Source organism: Palaemon carinicauda, chromosome 21 (genome assembly GCF_036898095.1).
Source record: "Palaemon carinicauda isolate YSFRI2023 chromosome 21, ASM3689809v2, whole genome shotgun sequence".
Lineage (NCBI taxonomy): Eukaryota > Metazoa > Arthropoda > Malacostraca > Decapoda > Palaemonidae > Palaemon > Palaemon carinicauda.
Window position 1 is genome coordinate 106,250,417 of NC_090745.1, and position 13,384 is coordinate 106,263,800.

Below are 13,384 nucleotides of genomic sequence, written 5' to 3' on the forward strand. Positions count from 1 at the left end.
AAGTGACCATGGAAATTTAATTCTGATTTTTAAACACTTTTTATTGCATGTAAACATACTGGGTAAATTTATGTAGTACCAAAACAGAATTCAGTAACTGTGGTGCACTATACTTGATTATAAAACAAAAATAAAAAGAACAGCATTCAAGAGGTAAGGTATAAAAGGATGGCCAGGCATCCTAGAAGTAGTTAGACTAGGAAGCGTATTTTAATTTGCGTATGCGCTGTAATTTACAGCACCCTCAATTAAGTTATGTTAAGGAGTTCAAGGAGGGGTGGAACTTCCTTTGGGAAGATAGGATGTGCCACCTGATGTTATAAAATGTTAGGTTAGGATGAATCTCTGTTTTGTCCTAATTCCAATTTCACCCAACACAAAACACAACTACCAAATAGTGGAGTGTCTGCTAAGAGTTAACCAAGTGTTTCGCAGAAATTTTTTTTAAATTCTTCTAAATCACATTTGAGACTATCAGAAAAACAACTGATTTCCATTGACTCAATTACAGGTGTAAAAAAAAAACAAATTTACAGTTTAAACCAGGGCTGGATTACAGGCTTCAAAATAAAATCTCTCTACATAGTACCGTAATGTCTTTTGAAGAAATCACCCCTTCATCTGTTGAAAATTGGTAGTTTCCGAGATACCAAACCCCTTATAAAAAAACAAGAATGGGGGAAGACTGAGAAATCAGGCTTTTTGGGTGAGGGGAAAAGACAATTAAAATACAAGAAGTCAAGCTAACTAGCCAAACCTCCCTAACCTAACCTAGATGGTAGGTCCTCCCCAATTACTTGCCGGAGGTGAATTGGGTCCACTGGGACCCATATTCCCTAATCTGACTTATATTGTATCATTTTGAAAACTTTAATGATCCACTTGTATACCTTATTCAGAATAAAAAGTAGCAGATGTTGATTTGCCTTTCTATTTAAGATACTGTACTACTGGTAATTGGAAGCAAAAAATATTCATGACATTTACTAAAGAATTTACAGATACAGTATATCAAAGAACTAAAAACCATTAGTTAAAGCTAATTGCCACTAAAAATCTAATCCATGGCTTTAAATAATTAAATTTACCGATACAGGCTAAGTCAACAGAGCATTTATTGTACCTTCACAAAAAAAAAAAATAATTAACGTCATCTGAAGCTGGTTTATTGGAATGATACGTAAATTCCAAAATTGTAGTTAATTGGATGAAAATACAACAAAAGAACGAATCAGATTTCCACAATTTCTCCATTCCCACAATTCAACATGAAAAAACAAAACATGATAAAGGTTCTCACCTACAATACATTGCTAAAAACAGAATCTGATCATGAACCCAACATCTCATTGAACCTTGAATTATTCAGACTGTGAAGATTTAAAAATGCTAAGAAAAGATTAAATATCATCCCTTGGTTCAAAATGTAAGGTGTGAATGTAGTTTTGCAAACTGCATTAACCATTCTTTTAGTTATTATAAAATTAATGGAGTATGTCCTGGCCTAAGGTTTGCCCACTTAACGTGACTTTAATCACCAAGTCTTTCCCTTATTCAAGTGGGAAACAGTAATATAGGATTAGTTAAATACTGTACTTCTAGCCTACCCTGCAAGACTAACTCAATTTTGCCAGTTGGCTTACTTTACTTGCAACTAACCTAACCGGGCTTGGGTAGCTGCATACCTACCAGTATTTTAAGTCTATCTCAATTTCACCCATCAAACTACAGTTGTTGATAAATACATCTTTTAATTTCTATCCAAACAGGAACTCGCTATAAGAAATGGACTAAAGTAATGCCAACCATTTTGGCGTATGTATTTCTCTGTACGACTAATGAGTGTTGGGGCTAATAGGATAACTTATACGTCAATAAACTAAATTTTGACCACCACTATCATTGTCTAAATTCACTGTATACTTCTGGGAGGCTGATGGTGGATTATTGGGGTTGCCTTGTATGTGATCGCTTGTGGCAGCTTTTCAGTTTTATGTATGACGTACCGGTAATCATTATCTGTCACTTTGAGCTCCCAAGCGTTTATGCATAAGTTCCGAGATATAATCTTACAACAGCCATTTTGATCACCAATCCTTTTCAGTTCTATCATCGATGCTATTGAAAGAGGAAACATCCCCAAAGGGCTTTTTAATCTATTTTAGTAATTTATTCTAATTTCATCCATTTAGGTAATTGTTTACACTGTACAGTATTTATTGGACTCTCCGTTCACTATACAGAAATCTATAGCTGTAGTTGCTCATCCTAACGTAAAAATATCCGTGAAACAATCACCAAATCATGAATGCTATTGCTTGCCAAATCCTCACGAGCCAGCTAAAAATTTTCAATTGCAAGCAAAGGGATCCAGGGCAAACACCAATTGACGCAAGTGATCTGTATTGAGGGTAATTCTAGGGTACTTTCATTATCAACTATCATATAAGCCATATATTTTCCAACAGGTTATTTTTAATTTTCTGTACATTTTTTACCATTATATAAAAAGTGCAAGCCAGTCGTTTTCCAATCCAAAATTCCTGTGTATCCCTCTAGGATCCTCCATAATTATTTCTTTATTGGGGTTAGGAAAACACAAAAGGGTGATTTGCAACGAAAATCATTGTCAGAATTGGGTAAAACATAAGATAACCAGTTAGAAAAATATATTTTTATGTATTTAGTTACAAATTAATAAAATAATTATTCACAGGTAACCTGGATAGGTGGCTAAGCCTAACCTAATTTAAAAGGTTAGGTAAAGACCATGAAAACAACGGTCTTATTAGAGTTCCGGCCAGGACAACATTTTCAAAAAAAAATTTTCCCTTTAAGAAAACTCTCGTTGGGGTGTATGTATGATAGTGGCCACCTGTATGTAGGATGACGGCAGTATAAGTGGGATCACAGGGGGGTGCTAACCCCCGTTAGGCAAGTAAGGACATGGCATGTAGGTTAGGTTAGGGGGTAAGAAGTTTAGGTTCGCTAGTGCCCAGTCTTATACACACGGGAGGAACTGGCCGCTAATGTACAAAGGCTCCCTCTCATTTTCTTTATAGTGACTTGTTTTTGTGGCTAATAAATTTACAAAGCAGAACTGTACTAAGATCTAGCCTAGCCTAGCCTATCAGTTGGCTATTTCAGTTCATGTTCATAACAGTTGGTTCTGGTTGTTTAATTCAAACATGAAATGACTAAATACAGTATAAAATCAAAGCAAAATATCATAACCATGACTGCATAATACAAACTACAATTTACACAACAAAAACAGCCCTTACAGTAAAGTACCGGCAATTTAGGCTACAAAAACAGCCTTAGAGTAGAATGCGAAAAATGCCAATGGATAGAATAATTTATCTGGTGACGCTTTCTTACCGATTACCTCACAGCTAATAGAGTATGTACGTCGCGTGTGAAGTAGGCAAACTCTCTGAAATGTTAAATTATCGGATTACCTCTCAGTGAGCGATTACTATCTTGTTTTTGTTTTGGTTGTTGGTGTCTTTCGTGTCGTCATAGCAACAAGTGACACAAATGTCATAGAAAACGGAATTTCATCGCATTATTTAACATGGACTATTCTATTTGTAAAGGTTGAATTATTATTATTATTATTATTATTGTTGTTGTTGTTGTTGTTGTTGTTGTTGTTGTTGTTGTTGTTGTTGTTGTTGTTGTTAGTAAAGAAAATAAACTTTAGACATATATCAAATTTTTCTCCTACCGTATTTATTGAAGAAGTTACAAAGAAAATAAATGATGCTATCAACATTCCCTGTGATCATGATGGCCAACGTCTGTTAGGAGCTAAGTGTACTAACTGCCTTATGACCACATATAATATAATGAGTAAAAGTGAATATGATACCATGCGCCTACCGATGGAAAAGACTATAACCGTAAAAGACCAATCTCCTTGATTTGATGGAGAGACTTTGGTAAAAAAAAATTGGGAAAAAGATCTAAAGAAAGAAAGTGGAATAGGTAAAAAACTGAGTCTTTGGGTAGAATACAAAACTGCTGCGTGTCAATATAACTACCTACTACGAAGAAAAAAAAATGAATACTATAAGAGAAAGATCCTCGAAGCAGCAACAGACATAAATAAGTTATATCCTCTCCTGAATGGTATAATGGAAAATGTACAGTATAAGAAAAGAAGCTACCTGGTGGATACAGTGACCAGGAACTAGTAGATAATTTTCTAGTATTCTTTAAAAACAAAATTGAAAATATAACCAGGTCAAATGTAAATACTCAACATCAAATTAATGATACACTAGACACACAGACAAAATTAATACGATTTAACAACATAACACAAGATGACATCACCAGAATTATCAAGAGAGCAAAGAAAACAAACTGCACGATCGATCCTATGCCAAATATCTGAAGTCATCGGAGAGAGAGAGACTTTTCTAGTCTAGTCGAAATAATAATGATGTAAGGACACCGATCCCTTCGTCGTCCAGAAAATCGACAAACTACTTATTTATTTAAATTCTCTCTTCGCCACACTGTGGTGTCCTATGTATATATATTCCGCTCTACCAGAGCTACATTTTGATATATGTATCGTTTCATGACATGTTTTTGTTAACCCATAATTCATATATTTGTAAGTGTAAGAAAACACATATATTTTGGCGGGCACTTCAATCTGACTTGGCGCCAACGTAATCCTACGTTTCCGTCCGCACCTTGTTATGTATTTCCGTGCGCATTCAAATAAAGTATCAGTTGATCTTGGTGACGCTCGTCTCACTGTCCTTACAACTGGTGACCCCGGAGTTGAAAGTAGCAACAGCGGTTTTGGCTTTGCCATTAACGGACTTATTACGGCCGTGCTACCTTCTACATACTCCGTTACCTTAGGCAAGAACCTGCCTTTGGTTCTCCCACACTTCGGTGAACGTAAGGCAGTAGGATGAGCTTAACCGACATATCAACCTCTCACCTCTTCGCCGACTCGTCGTCTGGCCACGATGTAGGAAGCAACACGCCCATCGCACCCAACGGCCACGCCTCCACGCCCAAAGTCAAACTGCCGCCCTTTTCTCAACACAACACCGCTTCCTGGTTCCTGAGAGCGGACGTACTCTTCCGCGTCGCTAGACTCAGCGACTCCTGCGCCAAGGCTGACATCGTTCTCACCTCCATACCTGAAGAAGTATTCGACAAGATTTCCCCATGGCTCTACGCCCAGGCCGGCCAAGTTTCATACGACGACCTGAGAACGAAACTCATCGGTATCTACTCCCTCTCCGTCTCAGCAAGAGCACAGAAAGTACTGGACCTCGCCGGCAAGCCCATGGGTGACACCTCTCCTGTCGAGGCGTGGGACGAGCTAACCGGCCTGCTCATGCTCCCCGAAACAGACAGCAACGGCCGACGACGTGAGATTAGCTTATCTCGCGAGATCTTTCTACGATGCCTACCACAGGACGTACGGGCCCAATTGACAGACGCCGACATGCTCCCGATGAACGAACTCCTGTCGAAGGCACATCTTGGAGGGTACCCCCTTCACGATTGCAACGGATCATCATCCCCTCGTCCACGCCTTCACGAAATCAACGGACGCATGGTCATCCCGATAACAACGTCATCTCGCATCAATCGCCGAATTCGGGTGCACCATACGTTACGTCCCAGGAAAGAAAAACCCAGTCGCGGACGCCCTTTCAAGGATTGAAATTGACGCGATCCACCTGGGAATCGACTACGCTAATCTCGCAACCGAACAACGCACCGACCGAGAAGCACAGGTTCACCTGACGGAGCCATCCGCGCTCAAGATAAGTGCGGTTCCCCTCGGACCAGCAGGAGTAACTATTCTTTGCGACACCAGCACGGGCCGCCCTCGTCCCTGGGTACCAGCCTCCTGCAGAAGGAAAATATTCGATATCATCCATGGACTTTCGCACCCCTCAGGACGCACCACCGCTCGCCTTCTGTCTGAAAAGTTTGTCTGGCCAGGGATAAAAAAGGACGCCCGGGAATGGGCGAGGTCATGCATCAACTGCCAGTCAAGCAAGGTCAGCCGTCACACCGAATCGGGGGTGGGCGATTTTCCCCAGCCAAAAAGACGTTTCGGACATATACACATCGACGTCGTGGGACCATTGCCCCCTTCTGGATCCGCTCGCTACCTACTTACGATCATCGATCGCTCCACGAGGTGGTTGGAGGCATCGCCGATGACCGAAGCTACGACTCAAGCATGTGCCGAAGCCCTCCTGTCAAGCTGGGTGAGCAGGTTTGGCGTTCCTGACGACATCACGACTGACAGAGGCTTTCCTCTCAGAAATATGGCTGGCTTTGGTGAACCTGATGGGGACGACGCTCCACAGCACCACGGCATACAACCCCGCGGCAAACGGCATGGTCGAACGAACGCACCGCGCCCTCAAGGCGTCCCTGATGGCGAGCTGCACCGACGGGGACTGGAAATCACGACTTCCTTGGGTACTCCTCGGCCTTCGCACCGCCCCTCGCGCAGACGGCGAACCTTCGCCCTCCGAAAAAGTTTACGGGGAAGCGCTCGCAGTTCCTGGCGAATTCTTCCCCTCATCAACCGATGACACGCAGCTGGATCACCTAAGGGATATCGCCAGGAAGTTCAGGCCGTGTCTCAAAACTTACCAGGACAGAACCAAGCACTTCAAGCCAAAAAGCCTGGATGACTGCGAGTACGTTTTCGTCCGTGTCGACGTTCATCGACAACCACTGACTAGACCTTATCGAGGTCCCTACCGGGTTATTAAAAAGACAACGAAAGCCTTCCTTCTCGACGTCCATGGCCAAGAGGACTGGGTCTCTATAGACCGCGTGAAACCAGCGTTTCTCGAAGGAAGCGACACCGCCTCCGCTGGACCTGGCAGACCCAGAGTTCCGCCACAAAACAAGCCGCCCAACGAAGGAAAAATCATCAAACGACGTCAAGAGGAAGAGATCCTTACACCGACCGCCAGCGCGCCCCTCCGTTCAAAAACAAGAGGAACCCTCCGACGCCCGAAGAGATACGAAGATTGATCATCAGCCCTCTACGCCGCCCGATGTCTTGGGGGGGGAGTACTTGTAAGGACACCGATCCCTTCGTCGTCCAGAAAATCGACAAACTACTTATTTATTTAAATTCTCTCTTCGCCACACTGTGGTGTCCTATGTATATATATTCCGCTCTACCAGAGCTACATTTTGATATATGTATCGTTTCATGACATGTTTTTGTTAACCCATAATTCATATATTTGTAAGTGTAAGAAAACACATATATTTTGGCGGGCACTTCAATCTGACTTGGCGCCAACGTAATCCTACGTTTCCGTCCGCACCTTGTTATGTATTTCCGTGCACATTCAAATAAAGTATCAGTTGATCTTGGTGACGCTCGTCTCACTGTCCTTACAATGAGAATAGCAAATGTAAGCATTGGTGAATGTAAGTTTCCCAAATCTGAGAAAATGGCTATAGTCACACCAGTTCTGAAAAATGCACTGGACTACCAGGAATTAAGCTCATATAGACCTATCTCAAATCTGTCCTTTATCTCAAAAGTGCTTGAATATGTAATTCTTGAACAACTAGTCAGCCACTTAGAAGTAATAAAAGCTTTGCCTGACAACCAATCTGCTTACAGAAAACTATACTCTACGGAGACAGTCATTTGCTCTGTTGTAAATGATATGCTAGAAATGATGGATGAAAATATATGGTATCCTAATACTGCTCGATCTCAGTGCTGCCTTTGATACAGTTGTGCATGAACTGCTACTAAATGATCTACGGTCCATCGGCGTTGAAGATCAAGCCTTCGAATACCTAAAAGACTACTTAGTTGATAGAAATTACTGTGTACAAATTGGAAACTCTTATTCATCATATGAACCCTTAAACAGAGAGGTACCCCAGGGGAGTGTACTTGGCCCAATCTTATTCTGCATCTATACTATTGGTCTATCGAAAATGCTACAAAGGCATGGCGTGAAGTTCAAACTATTTGCAAATGTTACACAATTTTACTTCTCCATAAATGATATACTTGACACTACTGAAACTCTAAACCGAATCCTTGATAGTGTTAGAGAATGGATGATATTTAAACAACTAAAATTAAATGAGAACAAAACTAAATTCATGGTGGAGGGCAAGAGAAACAGCGTGAGAAACTTAGGTGATATTCAAATGAACATAAATAATAACTCAGTGCCGATATTTAGTAAAGTTCGAGATCTAGGTGCATTTCTTACTTTACTTACTTTACTTTGGTGATTGCTTTTCCGGTCCCATACAGCAGGGGAACCCCACTCTCTACAGGACCTCCACCGTCGTTTTACCTTGTTCGTTCAGAGTATTTAACGTTTCATGTCGCGTATTGCTTATTTACTGTTAAATCGTCACTGTCAAAAGACTCATGAAATAAGAAAGTCTTCAGTTTCCTCTTGAAAGCCTTGATGTCTTCAATCATTCGAATGTTTCGTGGGAGCTTATTATATAATCTCGGGGCCGCATATTTAAAGGCTCTGGAGCTTATAGTAGACATACATCTAGGTTCCAATTGTTTGAAGCCATCTGTAACTATTCTCGTGTCGACACGATTTGTTGGCTGCGGAATATGTAGCAATTCTCTTAAGTATTTTGGATGCCAGGTTCTGATAACTTGGTGGGTTATTGTACATATTTTAAATTCAATTCTCGCTTTAATCGGCAGCCAGTGTAAATCGATTAGTATAGGGGTGATCCTTTCTCTTGGTGGGACACCTTTTATCAGTCTTGCTCCTCTGTTTATTATGTTTTGTAATTTCTTAAGTTGCACTTTTGGTAAAGTGTAGTAGATAGAGTTGCAGTAGTCAATCCTGGTTTATCACAAGTTTCTTTACAGAATTTTCGTCCAGGTACTTTTTTATAAACACAATAATTCTTAGATGATAACCAGCAGTTTTTTTTTTTTTACATCATTTATTTGTGCATTTAGAGACTGTAACCTTTCTCTAAATCCCCAAATAAATGATGTAATAAAAACTGATGGTTATCATCTAAGAAATATTGCGTTTATAAAAATGTACCTGGACTAAAATTCTGTAAAGAAACTTGTGATAAACTGTGCTGTTGCCAGGATTGACTACTGCAACTCTATCTACTACAATTTACCAAAAGTGCAACTTGAGAAATTATAAAACATAATAAACAGAGGAGCAAGGCTGATAAAAGGTGTCCCACCTAGAGAAAGGATCACGCCTATACTAATCGATTTACATTGGCTGCCAATTAAAGCCAGAATTGAATTTAAAATATGTACAATAACCCACCAAGTTATCAGAACCGGGCATCCAAAATACTTAAGAGAATTGCTACATATTCCGCAGCCAACAAATCGTGTCGACACGAGAATAGTTACAGATGGCTTCAAACTATTGGAACCTAGATGTATGTCTACTGTAGGCTCAAGAGCCTTTAAATATGCGGCCCCGAGACTATATAATATGCTCCCACGAAACATTCGAATGATTGAAGACATTAAGGCTTTCAAGAGGAAACTGAAGACTTTCTTATTTCATGAGTCCGTTGACAGTGACGATTTAACAGTAAATAAGCAATACGCGACATGAAACGTTAAATACTCCGAACGAACAAGGTAAAACGACGGTGGAGGTCCTGTAGAGAGTAGGGTTCCCCTGCTGTACGGAACCGGAAAAGCAGTCAGTAAAGTAAAGTAAAGTAAAGTATTATTATTATTATTATTATTATTATTATTATTATTATTATTATTATTATTATTATTATTATTATTATTAACAATAACATTAACATTAACATTAACATTATTATTATTATTATTATTTTATCTTACTGATTATTTATTAGCCGCAAAAGAATGTCTTTTCCAATAAAATAGGAGTTTTCCTATAAAATTATTATTTTTATTGGAAAATTTTGTTCTGACCGGAACTATATTAAAACATTATTATTATTATTATTATTATTATTATTATTATTATTATTATTATTATTATTATTATTATTATTATTATTATTATTATTAGCTAAACTACAACTGTAGTTGTAAAAGAAGGATGCTTTAAGTCCAAGGGCTCCAACAGGCAAAATAGCCCTATAAGGAAAGGAATAAATAAATAAATTACAAGATAAGTAATGAACACTTACATGAAATATATTAAGAACAGAAACAACATAATATTAGATCTTTCATATACAAACTATAAACTATATTTGCGAACAGTTATCAACCTTGCACATTTAGCACTCGTTTGTCTATACATTTTTACGTGGATCTTTAAATGCGTTCATTCAAGTGTATGTGTGAATTATAAAATGTATACAACGAATAAAGGAAGTAATTTATACTAGTGCAAACAAATTTTCATTATAGGCTGGGATGGAAAGCATCTGTCACTTTTTAAGACAATGAATGTTGTACTGTAGGCTACACACATATCAAACGGAACATTATCAACTAAGAACAAATAGTTTCTGCAAAATTTTATTCATAGAATTTTTACGCATCTAGAAAAATACTTCCATGATAGAAAATAATATGCACATATTATAAATATAAATTCTATGAAATACCAAGAACAGGCGTCAAGTGTCCTTTGAGCTATTAAGGTAGACAAAATAGAAAAAAAAATATCAATGAGCCTTTTTGAAATTCAAATGAATATCTATTAATAATGAGTTCCAGATAACTGATGCAATCCGTGACAATCAGCTACAAATAAATAATATTGATCAAATAAATAATATTGAAAGGATTACTTTGACATCCTCCACAAAATATTGCCTTTGTTAAAAGAAACATCCTGAGGAGTTTTGATAAGCTTGCGATTAATTGTAATTGTTATAGTGGAATATTATCATAATTCAAGAAATACAACTCTAGAAGAATCAAACTACACTAAATAGAACTGAAAGGTTAATAATGGGTTTAAACCTCAAGATGCTATCATTCATGTATTGTTTGGAGTTGCTTTGGCGACCCCATTAAACTAAAATTATATAAAATATGTGTTATAACTCATGAAGCTATCATAATTGAATGTCGAGACTCGAAAGTATCTAAGAGATCTGCTTTATGTATTACAGTCAACATACAGTATTCTAGTCTTGCGGGCATAATTTCAAGAATAGTAAATAATGGCACTGGTGATTGCAAACTCCCTAAATCTGAGAAAGTGAGCTCTTGGTTATCAGATATATATATATATATATATATATATATATATATATATATATATATATATATATATATATATATATATATATATATACATATATATAATTCGAATTAATACTTCATGTCAAAAGTGCTTGAATATTTCATTCTTGAACGATTAGTTAGTCGTCTATGATATCCAAGAGAATTGCTACATATTGTGCACCCAACAAATCATGTTGACACGAGGATAGTTACTGATGGTTTTGAGTTATTGGAACCTAGGTATATGTCTACTGTAGGCTCTAGAGCCTTTTGATATGGGGCTCCCTCTAGACATTCGAAAGACTGAAGATATTAAGGTTTTCAAGAAGAAACTGAAAACTTTCTTGTCCTCTAAGTGCTTCGATGGTGTGGATTTGACAATAAACAAGCAATATGCGGTGTGAAATGTTGACTGCTTTCGAATGAACATAATGGGCGGTATTCATAAAGAAAAGGATATGCTTATACTTGCAAAATATGAAGGAAATCCTTCTACTTGTATTCATAAACATTTCAAGCAAAAGCTACTTTTAGAGCAAAAGCATATCCTTATAATCACATAAAAGTAAATGGTTATACATAAAGAAGACCCTTTACTTCATATAAAGAGCATATGATTGGAAAAAGCTGAGTCTGGTCAGTAGCAGACTGCAATTCGAAGAGAAAGGTTGTTCTGTCCGATTCTCAGCACGATGGCAGATTTTGTGGATGTGAGGCATGTTAAACAATACATGCCCCGTTTACCCACACTTGATCGTGATTTCAAGATGTTTTTCCGTTTTGAAGAACAAAATGTACAGTGGCTTGCGGACAGATATCTTGTCCACACCTGGAATCTCGATGAAATATCATGGTTAAGCCATAACTTGGTGATATGCATTTTACATTTGCTTTTGCATGTATAAACAGTTGGGAGAATAAGAAGGCTGCTGTATTTAGGGATGTATGTATGTACAAACAGTATACATGTATGTATGTATTTATGTATACATATATATATATATATATATATATATATATATATATATATATATATATATATATATATATATATATATATATATATATATATATATTTTTGGGCTCAAGCCATGTCGTCCTGATGGAAGTTCCTATAGGGTAGCTTCCTAGGGTATATTACAACTACGGCGATATTCCCAGAGAATTTACCTTAAGGTACCAGAATTCTAACTCCTGGAGCGAGTATCCCTCGTGAAAGGGATATCGCGACATATCAGAGGACGTATTCTAGACACGTCACATGGCAATCTACGACCTGAATAGAGATTCGTCTCGTAGGAGGGAGATTGACGAGATACGAATTCGGGAAAGAAAAAGGGGAGCCGCTCCCAAGGCTTCCCTATCCCCCGATTCGTATGCGTGCCTGGCGCCAATCCTGGCGCCATCTGTATTCCTTTTTGCGTAGCTTAACAACTCGGTGTTTTTTCCTGTTTTTCTCGCAAATCTTGGATTTATTCAACTTTTCATGGCTTCTTCGTCTTCGTTGACCTCGGATAAGTTGAGTATAGTGTCTGTTATGTATAAATGTAGGCTCTTGGTAAAATTTTGAGTGATTAATAGGATTAATCTTTGATACAAGAGCCGTAGCCTACCAGAGGTGTCCTGGACACTGTCACTCGCTAGGTATAAATTAGTTAGTCAGAGTGACATTCCTGGTTGTTTTGCTTAATAAAATTTAGCTATTTAGCTTTACATAGGATTTCCTTTCGTGCTTAGTATTATTTGGCGAAGTATTCGCCATTCTGGCCTACGCTAGGCCATGTAGCCTAGTCGTTTGGTCCTAGTACTTAATGCATGATTATGGTTTTTCCGAGTGTAATTAAAATTTTATTGAAGCTTTAGGCTATATTTTATACATTTAGACTGTGTGGAATATTTCCAAGATTGTATACGTGAGAGTTTCGGTGAATTAGGTAATCGATTCTCTTGGTGCCTAGGCTAATTGCTTATGGAGCCTTAGTATACTTTATCATACTCCCCGGTTGCTTTCTTTTCTTCGGAGAAGGTATGCAATCCCTTTCCCTCTGTTTAAGCCTTGGGCTTATCCCTAAGTGGTTTTTTCCGAATTTATTTTCGATAAAACTATACTAGGGTGTTACTGTACCTTCCTGTTCCTGCTGAGTCTGGTTCAAA

At 38.2% G+C, this 13,384-nt stretch overlaps 1 protein-coding gene across 8 annotated transcripts in view; it reads right to left on the bottom strand.

The window, feature by feature from the left end:
* The window catches only part of LOC137615393 (uncharacterized), a 326,176-nt gene that overhangs the window by 83,511 nt on the left and 229,281 nt on the right, over nt 1-13,384 (bottom strand). For 2 of the 8 annotated variants that reach the window (XM_068345230.1, XM_068345221.1), the window contains exon 1: nt 3,382-3,498. The exons of 2 other annotated variants lie outside the window; for them this stretch is intronic. The gene's annotated coding sequence lies outside the window, so the exon portion shown is untranslated. Of the gene's footprint in view, nt 1-3,284; nt 3,533-13,384 lie in introns of those variants that run through there. 4 more of the 8 variants (XM_068345227.1, XM_068345228.1, XM_068345225.1 and 1 more) reach the window with 4 other exon arrangements.